This window comes from Crocodylus porosus, unplaced genomic scaffold, assembly GCF_001723895.1.
Source record: "Crocodylus porosus isolate Cpor-Errol unplaced genomic scaffold, CroPor_comp1, whole genome shotgun sequence".
Classification (NCBI taxonomy): domain Eukaryota; kingdom Metazoa; phylum Chordata; order Crocodylia; family Crocodylidae; genus Crocodylus; species Crocodylus porosus.
The window spans coordinates 4,757,600-4,769,554 of record NW_017728936.1 but is presented as its reverse complement, the minus strand read 5'-3'; positions in this window follow the sequence as shown (position 1 = coordinate 4,769,554).

The following is an 11,955-nucleotide window of genomic DNA, read 5'->3' as shown; positions in this document are numbered from 1 at the left end:
GGCGCTCACCAGCCCCATCCCCACCACCAATGCTGGCTTCTGCAGGTGCCCCCCCAGATTCAGGAGGCACCAGTTACTCATGAGCAGAGGTGTTAAGACTCGAACTTTCAAGGTCCCTTTCAGTCCTTAATTTCTATGATTCTATGATCTAGTCTGGCTCCTTGAACAGTGATAGAAGCAGGATCTGGCGAGAGGGAAACTGGGCCTGCATTCCAACCGGGTGTCCTGTTACTTGCCATTCCAAGGAGCAATTAAAGGTTGACTCACAGGGTGGAACCAGAGAGAGAGCGAGTGAGGGGAAGCTGTGTCCTCCAGCCCCATTGCAGTGTCTCCATCAGCTGAGTGACACATTAAGGTATGTATCACTGGAGGAGGAGAAAGGTCAAACAGTAAGAGCAGGGGGCTGGGGATCCACGGCTTAGTGGTACAACACAGGAACTTTCTGTGCTCTATTCTTGGGTCTGCTGCTGATTTGCTGTGTGACCTGGGGTCTCTTTAAGCCTCGGTTTCCCCACTTGCTGTATGAGGAAGATAGTTGTCTAGCCTGGAAAACAGGCCCTACCAAAGCACAAAGTGTTGTTATATCACAGTCACTCTGCACTATGATGTATTTCCCCCTTTTTCATAGATTCATAGATTCTAGGGTCGGAAGGGACCTCAGTGTGCCATCTAGTCCGACCCCCTGCCCTGGCAGGCAAGAAAAGAAACAGCAACCTTGGGGTCATGTGATCCCAGCCAGGTGCCTGTCCGGTCTCCTCTTGAAGACCCCCAAGAATGGGGCGAGCACCACCTCCCTTGAAAGCCCATTCCAGATCCTAGCAATTCTGACCGTGAAGAACTTTTTTCTAATGTCCATCTAAACCTGCTCTCCAATAGCTTATGGCCATTGTTCCTTGGTCCGGGGGGTGCCCTGGTATACAGATCATCACCTACTTCATGTTGCTCTCCCCTTGTGAATTTGTACACCGCCACAAGGTCCCCTCTCAGCCTACTCTTGGAGAGGCTGAAGAGGTTATGGTCCCTTAGCTTTTCCTCGTAGGTCCTTCCCTGCTGGCCTCTAATCAGGTGAGTGGCTGGCTCTTCTTTGGACCCTCTCCAGGTTGTCCGCATCCCGCTTGAACTGCGGGGTCCAGAACTGGACACAGTACTCCAGCTGCGGCCTGACCAGTGCCGCGTAGAGAGGGAGAATCACCTCCCTGGACCTGTTTGTGAGCACCTACAGATGCACAACAAAATGCGATTGGCTCTGCTGACTACTTCATTACATTGACGACTTGTGTTCATCCTGGAGTCAACAGTGACTCCGAGATCTCTTTCTGCCTTGGTGTTGAGAAGGTCACCCCAGCCTTGAGTAGCCAAGGCTGGGGATTTAGATTAGGATGTGCCAGTGCTCCTGCTGAGACTCAAACCTGGAGGTTCCTGGTTAGAGGGTCTTGCCCTTCTGCTCACAGTCAGATTGATCAACATATTCCTGGAAAACTTTGCTGTACATTCATCCCCCTTCTCCCCTCTGTCTAGCCTGTCTCTCACCCACTGACTCTTCAGTTTACATCTTCACTGAGTGCCTGTCTTGCATGCGTACCAGCCTCTGGCTTCTTTACTGTTCATTCCATCCAAGAAGAGCACACACCAACTGCAGAGACTTCCTCAGCCTGACGAAGGGTTTTTTAAACCCGAATGCTTGTTAAAATTTATTTTTTCCAACTATCTAAATTGATCTAACAAAAGATATCAGATTCACCCAAAGAACCTGGAGTCAGGAAGAAATTTAACCCCCTGGTCAGACTGGTAAGGACTGTGGAAGTTTTGCCTTCCTTTGTAGTGGGGGTCATGGCCCTCTTCCTTGGCTCTCTCAAGTATATTTTAACAACCCTTACAGCAGCAGGACATTGGTCACTGTTGGGCACATCTAGATGTCATGCTGCAATGCCGTAGCTATGTGCTACCTCACCATAGCACCACACTATGGTGACACAGCAATCGCACGCATCTACACGTCACCACAGACTACTTCAACACAGCAGTGCACTCCGCAATTCTAGCGTGCCGCAACAGTAAAGTAATGGCTAAAAATAGCCATGCACAGGCAGTTTCTGCACTGTGCTTTAGTACTTCCAAAAGGAAGTACTAAAGCATCATGCAATAACAACGTTGCTGCAGGGTGACAGGTAGACGTGCCCATTGTCCCTCTGCTTTGCCTGTGGCAGGTGAGGTCCTATGCCTTGTGGCCATGTGTCATGGTGGACCATGTAATTCTACTAGTAGGTTAGGCAAGGGTTTATAGAAGATGATTTGGATGGTGATGATCCAGCCACTGGAGCAGCAGGGGGATGCAGTAGCCACAGAGACACTCTGGCCGACAGCCAGAGCATCTCCCTGAGGGACTCAACTGCCAGTTGCTCAGCACATGCTCCTGGAACATGGGTTGCATTGCTTTTTTTTTTTCCTTTTTTTTTTTTTTTTGCTGCAGCTTTTTTTGATACCAGGGGTTCCCAGTATCCAATTTTGGCACCGTGCTGCAAATTTGCAGTGCAGCAAATCATTGCACATGTGCTGCGTGTGGTTTGTGGTGCCTTAGACAGCTTTGAGGTACTGCAAACTGCACATGCACACTCATCTGGGCATGCCCTAAACCTATTTTTTAAATCTTTTAAGGAGGCTTCAGATGATGCAAATCCCCCCTCCTGTGGGTGAATGTGGTATTGCAAACATCCACAGACAGTTGAAACCAGCCAGGATTTTTAATTCAGCAGACTGTTGCCAGCCCAGCAACATTGAGCAGGGGGTATGAAGAGCTATGATGTCTGGTTGACATAGCTGTGCCAGCACCAGCCCCTAATCCAGATGCCTTTTTAAAAGGACAGCTTGCTTTGCTTGTGCAGGATAGTTTCCTGTACCAGGATAGGGGCACTCACAGTAGGAGTGCTTTGCTGGTGTGCCATCCCAGTGGTTTTTGTCATGGCAAAGTGCTACTCCTGTAACATGATGAGAGAATGACAAAGTGACTGTGTCTGAGTTACTGATGCAAAAATCTAGAACTCTTGGTTCAGAAATGATACCTTTTATTAGACGAATTAGGAAATCACACAAAAAAAAATTACCTTTTTCTGCAAGCTTTCGGGCTCAAAGACCCTTCTTCAGGCTCAGGGAAAATTAAAGATGGTAAAAAGTCCCCATAGGTAGGAGGTAAACTTAAGTTTTGTACCTGGGAAGCTGGAGATGGAAATCTGTCCCTCTGGGTCCATGAGAGTGTCTTTGTGAGTTGTTCTGAGTTGCTCTTTATTGTGCAGATCAGGCAGGATTCCTTCCCTGGAGGTGTCAGATGACAAGCAGGAAAGTGAAAACATTTTTCTCAGTCTCAGCAATGAAGTTTAAAATCCAAAAATTGCCTAAAAATTGTCATCTTCCATGTTTCAGGGATGTATCTGGTAGCCATGTTGGTCTGAGACAAAAAGAAATGCAAAAATCTAGGACTCTCAGTTCAGAAATGAGACCTGTTATTAGAAAGACCAACTAGGAAATCACAAAAAAAAACAAACTTTTCTGCAAGCTTTTTTATTTATGTATTTAGTTGCAGTTTCCTAATCATCTAGTCCATTCCCCTCCTCAAGGCAGGATATATCCATGCAAACAACAGGGTTTGCAGCAAAGGAAGATGAGCAGAAAATAGCCTGAATTCCTGAATATAACTGGACCTGAGGTTGTTGATATCTTTAATAGCATGCAGCTAAACTAGGATGAAAGGAAAAGCTGTTTGACTATATTGCAGAAGTTTGCAGAATACTGCATACCAACAACAAGTGAAACATTTGAAAGATACAGGTTTCACAAAAGAGCGCAAAAAAGAGGGTGAATCTTTTGAGGAATTCCTAACAGACCTGAAGTTGATGAGCCAGGACTGCAACTTCAGGCAACTAACTGAATCTATCATATGGGATCAGATAGGCATTGGAGATTTGAAACTACAGAAAAAACTCTTAGAGGATGTGAGTTTGACTTTAGACAAAGCAGTGAAAATGTGCCAGGCAGCGGAAGTTACTCTGCATAGTCTACAAATAATGCAGGGAAAATCAGAAACAGCTACAATAGACCAAGTCAACAGCAAGCAAAGGGGCAATCAAAGAGAAGTTAAAGCATGCAAACTAATGCAGTATATCAAGACAACACTGATGAAAGCACAGAGGAGCAATTCTATGTGGGGACTGGCTGCAGAGACAAGAGATGACTGGATTGTTGCACTAGAAACTAACTGAAGGGTCATTAATTGCAAAATGGACACAGGTGCATAGGTAAATATATTTCCAGAACTAATTGTTAATAAATTAAAACAAAAAAGCAAACTGGATCAAGGGTGAAAATGTAAAACTAAGAGCTTACAATGGAGAGATGATTCCCACCAAAGGAGTATGTGAGCTAGAGGTAAAAGTTAAGGATTAAGTTGAACTAAAAACTTTTGTAATAGCCACAGGAAATACTATGTAAATACTAGGGCTAAAAACTAGGTCCGTGTGAAGCTTCGGTCAGTGGCCATTCGGCCCGATTTGGTGGCCAAATCTCCAAAACGAATCAGAGGACCTTATAATCTCTCCAGATAGAATTGGAACCCTTCCAGGTCTGCTGGGGAGCGGCGGGGGCCCCGGAAGTGCTTCTGGTTCACTTCTGGTTCTGGTGCCAAGCACGCTGGGGATCCCCCGTGCTCCTGTGGGATGCTCCATCTGCCCCGGCATTGCAGTGTTCACATGCCGCCTGCTACCTCAAGGTACGTGGAAAAAACATTTAAAGCTCCGTCTATGTCCAAATCGCCAGATCTTTCCGTATCTACTCAGAGGGTTCCAGTTCAATTCGGAGAGATTAAAGGGCACTCTGATCCCATTCAGATTCAGAGATTCGGCCACCGAATCAGGCCAAATCTCTGCCAAATCGAATCGGGGACTGAAGCTTCACACAGCCCTGCTAGCTAATATACCTCCCAGACTACAGAGACTTTTTTTTCAGTTACAATTATATGATTAGAGATTAGACCATAAGTCAGGCAAAGGACTAGTGATTGCAGATACTTTGTGTAGGGCAGTTCACAACTCTGTTGATGATGCTGTGCACATCAACGGGATAAGAAGATATTACCTGGTATCGGAAGAGATGTGGCAAAACTTCATAGAGGCTACAGCACAGGATGGCACAGTGTTGGCTACAAAGGACCAACTCACAGGATCATAATAAATTCTAACTCATTGTACGGGGTGTGAAGTTACCAATAAAATTAGAAATATAAACTTTGAGATATGCGGCGTCCTGGCCACCTTAACACACACAACTGCTGCAATAGTAGTGTAGCACCAGTGTGGGCTTATACCTATCCAGGGCGCTGGAATCTGTTGTCGATGGTCAGCTTCCTCCAGGGTGATGTCTCTTCCAGAAGGGGGTTGCCTGCTTCTCCTTCTGTCTCAGTAGGTCAGGTGCTGGATGCGAGGGCACCACTGAGGGTCAGACTTTATTGCCTTTTATCCCTTTCTGGCAGACCTGCATGATCCCCCAGCATCATCTTAGCTGCCGAATCCCAGATGAGTCTTGAGTAGTGCATGACAGCTGTTAGTCACAGTCACTGGGGGTTTTGCCCATGCTGCAGTTTTGGGAATCCACCCTTGACTTGATTGATTCAATGACTGTAGTTTCCAGTGGCTTGATTAGCTTAAAATAGCTTGTAGAATAGAGTTTTGTGATGGTAAGTTCCTCTGCCCAGGCTACTTGCTCTGTCATTCAATTATCTACTGATTCATACATACTTGCATTCAATCAGAGGGCCCAGCCCAGTATAGCAATACAATTCCAGTGCTTACAATTCCAATGCATTCTTATAACAATAGTTCTAGTACTACAAGTACTTTAAAGAAAAATACATTTGTTAAAAGGTATCAAATATAAAATACAGACTGCCAGGGTAAAGACAAGACAGATGAAATATAAAAAGAAAATATACCTCTCGCAAATGTGAGGTAGTGAGGATCAAACACTGGGGACAGTAAGTGAGTTGGGAGACAGATATGGGCAGTTTTCTTTGGGAAATAGGTTTTAATAAAAAGGGAAATATGTTCACCAGACTGTATATTTACAGTCATGTTTTCAATGCAGCTTGGTGTGTCTTGTCTCGTAAAGGCTTTGCTTTGAAGTGGATATTTTAGTTCTTTTGCTTTATTTAGTGACACTTAGCTCAATTGATATGTAGATGTAGTTTGTAGGGTTCTCCTGATTTTTCTCACTATCCTGCAGTTGCTTTACCGGCTGGTATGACTGCACAGCTGATTATTCTGCGCCTTAAATCAATCTTTTCCAGACATGGAATTCCACATAGGTTTATGTCTGGAAATGGTGCCCAGTTTTCAGGGCACAAATTTTAAAAAATTGCATGGGACTATGGTTTTCAGCGTGTTACATCAAGCCTGAGATACCCACAGTCTTTCCATGGGCTTGTGGAAAATGGAGATAGGATAATAAAGTGAGTATTAAAGAAAGCCAGTAATTCAGGTGGTGATCCATATTTAGTGATTTTCAGTTACAAACCAGCTCCTCTAGCACATGGCCTGTCACCTGCTGAGATTTTATTTAAGAGAAAGATGAGAACTAGGTTACCAAGATTGACAGTAACAAATCACAGGACTGATGCTGACTTGCACAGGTATAAGCAAAAGGCTAAAGCTAAACACAAACTGTACTGTGATGAGGGTCCCGGGCATTGCAGGCACTATAGCCCCATGATGCAGTTCGTCTTTATAACGGTGAAAGCTGGGAACACAAAGCGCAGGTTGTTCAGCCGGATGCTCCCCAAGCTTACGACATATTGACTCAGGATGGACAGTCTTTTTCACATAACGGGAGACATTTGCAACACATTTCTGAACAAGGGGAGGAGGATAGGAGGAGTGAACAGCTGGAGACTACTACACACAAGCAGACCCAGGAAAGGTGCTCAGAGATGACAGAGGCACAAGAACAGACACGCGCTTCACTTACTGAGGAAGCTGAAGCAGCACCATGCAGATCAAACAGACTACGCGCCAAGCACCACAAAGACCTATTGAGCAATGTTAATGTTAGTGTTATAATGTCGTTTCTTTATCAAAAAGAAAAAAATGGGTTATTAAAAGGTGTGTTACAGTTAGAAAGCTAGATGTTTAAAAAGGGGAGACGTGAGAAGAGTACATGGCCTCTTTATGAGAAGCTGCTGGAAACGGAAAGACAGAGCACATGTTTGGTGATCCAGTGAAGAGCGGAGAGTGCTGCTGGCTGTTGTACAGAGCTGTCTGCGAAACACTGACAGATTCTTTTCATGAAGATAATAAGATTTGCATTTATCAAGAAGGTATACTTCTTTAACAGCACTCGTTATCACAATATGTATCAGTTGAAGACAATATTTCATTGATATATTTACAATTTTCAAGCAATTTGGAAGCTTACCGGTGCCACAATCAGTATAATAAAATTAATTCCTATATATTTTGGCATTTGATTTTGTTTTTTTAATCGTGGAAAAAGCAGAGCTCCCCCTGCCCTCTTTGCTCACTAGGACACTGGTCCATCTGCAGGTGTCCCCCCATTGCTTTGCAGCGCTGAGCCACCCTGATATGCTGGTGCCCTGACCCTGCCGTTGCCCCTCATTCCTGGCCCACAGCTTCCTGGCCCTGCCAGTGCCCCTCACTCCCAACCCGCAGCCCCTGGCCCCAGCTCCCCAGTGTGTATGGAAGGGGGTGGGTGTGTGGGAAAGGGGGGTATGGGCACAGGCAACGTGGTGGAGGGGTGGGGTGGGCACATGTCCCCTGAGATTTCTGCGCCCGCAGCGGGGTGCGAGGCTGCAGCTTGGCTGGACCAGCTCTGGACACAAGCCACCTCTGCAGCCCAGTGTGGAAGGGAGTGCTGTGACACCATGACTGCCAAAGTGAGGTGTGGCAGCAGCGGCACAGAGTCATGCCCCCCACTGCTGCCAGGTGGGCAGGGGGCATCTTACCTTGGCAGCGCAGTTTTCCGTCCCGCACTGGGTCCCTCCCCTTGGGCTGCAGAGGTGGCTCCTACTTGAAGCTACCCAGCCTGCTGCAGCCCTGCACCCCGCTGTGGGCGCTGAAGTCTTGGGGGGCATGTGCTCCCTGCTGCTCCCCCAACCACATTGCCTTTAAAGGAGAAAATCTGTGTTTTTCTCCGTTAAAAGGGAAGATCTGTTTTTCCACAGCAAATGGAAAACCCAGATCCCTGCCTGTAAGCATAGGTGATGCATAGGGGCGATACGGGTGGCATGTGCCCCCCAGAGATTGACTGCTGCCAGCTTCTGAGGATGGCTGCCATTTGCCACCTACCCCCACTCCCCACCCCCCTTTGCTGCCACACCAGCACCTGCGGGTGATCACCGCTCTCCGCCGATGCTATTGCCAGTGTCTGCAGGCGATCCCCACTCACCCCTTGCCACCCTCCCCAACCACCAACACTGCTGCTGGCATCCATGAGCAGTCCCCACTCACCGCCACTGACACCACCTACTAACAATGCTCACCCGGTCCCGAGAGGCACCAATCGTTCACACTTGTAAGTTTTGTCCTGTGATCATTTTTGTTGCTGTGTTGGACTCTTTCCAAGCTGTCCACCACCTTCTTGAAGCGTGGGGCCCAAAACTAGACCTGGTGCTCCAGGTGACGCATCACCAGTGCTGAGTACAGGCAAAGAATCACTTCCTTTGGTTTGCAAATAACACTGCTGTTAATACAACCCAGCCTGCTGTTGTAACAAGAGCACACTGCTGGCTCAGATTCAGCTTATGGTCTACTGTAACCCCTAGGTCAGGGGCAGGCAATTATTTCAGTCGGAGGGCTGCATACTGAGTTTTGGCAAGCCATCCAGGGCCACATGACAGGCAGCGAGGGGCACATAAATATTAATTTTCTAAATTTTTTAGGGGCCCCGTGGGCTGGATAGAATGGGCTGGTGGGCCGCATCTGGCCACCCCTTCCCTAGGTCCTTCTTTGCAGTACTGCAACATAGCCAGTCATCCCCCACTCTGCTTCGAAATACAGATCTCAACCAGCAGAGCTAGTGGCCAGCTGCTGTTTGCAGGAGATGGGCAGGTATACAAAATGAAACGGTGCCCTCCTGCTTCCAGACAAGAGAGGGCAGTAATGCAACCCACATCATTCAACTACTGGCACCATCTGATGAAGGAGGTAGAGGCCTGTTTCTTCTTCAGTGGAAATACCCATGATTAGGGAACAAAAACAAAGAGGTAAGTTTGCTTAGGAGAGTTAGCTACAAAGAGGCAGTGGTTATGAAAGCTGGTTAGATAGGGTTTTCTCAAGGCTGCAGTGTCTGGGGTGGAGAATCCTGCCTGGGTGACAAGGGCTGTCACAGTCAGGTGGGATGCCAGGAGGCAGATCAGGTGGAAAATGCTCGGGAGGTGCAGGCTGCACGCCCCTTGCAGTCTGGAGAAAGGGCATGCGCCCATGCCAGACAAGAACCCTCTCCTGTGGCAGCAGCAGTCATTCCTTACTGGGAGCTACATCTCAAGACAGTTCCTTGACAGTGTCCAGGGAATTTTGCCTAAGAACAAAGCAAGAGTCTTGATGCAAAAACTAAGGGGTCTTGATGCAAAGAGGGCCCAGCAGCACCAGTGGCAGCAGCAGTTTTCAGAGTAGAGCCAGCAGGGAAAACACGCTGCTGGTAGCTAGGTGTCCAGTGTGACGTGTGATGAGCTGACCCACCAACATGGAAGCATGCGCTATGTTTTTTACTTCTTCGTGTCCCCAAGGGCTGGCTGGGTTTACATCAAAAACAATTCTGTTCTACCCAGTTTTCTTTTAAAAACTCTCTGGGCAAGTATAGAACTAACAGGGTTATGGCATTAAAAGACATCATGAATGAAATCCTGGGTCCAGAGAAGATGGAGTTTTGCCACAGATTTAAATAAAGCAAAAAAAATCACCTTTTGCATTTAAATCCAAATTAAACGGGACTTGAGCATTCTGACATTTATTAAACAGTTTTCTTTAACTCAAACATCTGAAGAACACTTAAGATGAAAGATATCTCTATTATCACACTCCCATCTTCCAGTTTAGGAAACAGACACTAGCAAATCCTCTTGAGTCAGTGAGGGGAAACCAGAGTTAATGTTCCTGGTATTTTGAAGATTTACAAGGGGAGGAAAACTGCAGGTTTTCTACTCAGGTCAGCAGAAGGCAGGCTGAATTTTATTCTTTTTAAAGATACCTTGACAAGACAGAGCATACTGGAGTGCAGAGAACAAGCCACTGACACATTTGCACCCATCAGAGAGCCAGGCTAATTGGGATGCATAAGGGTGAAGAAGCATGACATGCAGTGTCACGTGAACAATGGAATAGCTTCATCAGAAAAGGAAAGGACAAAAGGACATGAAAGTCTGAAACTCAAAGTGACTGAATGTGTGTACCAGGGTCTGGTATAGCCGTAACCCTTACTCTGCTCCAGCTCCAGGGTGCCCTCCCCTTCTTACTCCCCCCCCCCCATGCCTCTGATGTGATTGTTTAATGGAAAGGAGGCTGCTTAAGGATCCTAGAAGGAGCCCCAGCAGGTCCATCCCAGACCCTGCTGGTCTCTGTTCTGCCCTAAAGCTAAGTGGACACTCTTGGCCCATCCCTGCCCCAGGGCACCTGTAGCTTTATGGGCTAATAATGTGGCTCCAACCACCCCCTACATCACACCCATGCTTTGCAGACATCCCATTAATCTAATCAATCTCCCATGTAGGGGTCTTGGCTTTCTCAGCCTCTGCCCCTGTGTCCTTGCTTTTTTGCTCAGGCCCACTGTGCTGGACCTGGCTTCTGGGCTGTGTCTCTGCCCTGTTCCCGGGCACTGAGCCTGCTCTGGCTCTGCTGCCCCGTCTCAGGCTCTAGGTCCTTTGGTCCCAGGCTCTGCCCTTCTCTGGACTTGCTGCTTTCTTGGGCTCTGAGACCTCTGGCCCCAAGCTCTGCTCTTCTTTGGGCTCCAGCCTTGCTCCCAGACCTCTCAGGCCTCTGGGCTCCTGTGCCCTGCCTACACCCTTCCCCAGGCTCTGGCCTTACTCCCCTGCCTCTGAGCCTCTCTGCCGTACTCCCAGGCCTCAACCCTACTCCCAACCTGTTAGGACCTCCAAAACCACCCCTCGCAGTCCCACCCAAACCACCAGTGAAAACAATAAATTATACTGCAGCAAGGCTTCCCTTTACCCGAGGTTGTGTTGAAAACTTGAAACAAACAAAACTCATGCCATGGGTGCTTGTGCAGTTGAAAAGTTTCTCATGCCAGCTCTTGCTCCTGGGGAACAGGATTCCCTCCAGGCTTTCTCATGAAAAGTTTCTTACCTTCTTTCCTGATTACCACGCAATCCATCAGAGAGTCCTGTCAGTGATTTCAAACTTTACTCCTCACTTTGCCAGCTCTTGCTCCTGGGGAACAGGATTCCCTCCAAACCCCTGCACCTATCTTCTTGAAACCTGGGCAGGCTTTGTGGCCTCACCAGGGGCTACCACCCCTGCAAGTTTCATCCAAATCAGATAAAAACCAACAAAGTTATAGATATTTCAATGATTCCCCATTATACCCTATGGCCGGATCTCCAAGGCGGCTTTGAAGCTTTGGAGCCGCTTCGGCCAGATCAAAGCAGGAACCCGGTCCGGAGCTCTGGAACGGGTCCCTGGCATCTGAAGCGGCCAGATCCGAAGCCGAATCGAATGGCTGCCTACTCACACAGGCCTACTAGACTCCAGCTCAGTGCATTGGTCATGCAAGATTGGCAGAAATAAAACGTTGTCCAAAACTACAGAGGTGTGGTTATTGTATTTGTCCATTTTCACCCCCTTCTCCTTGCAGGTGTGGTGTGCTTATGACTTTGCCAAGTGCATGTAATAAGGACAGGCCTTAGCATGTAAAGGGTAGACCAATGCTATTATTAAGTCAGGG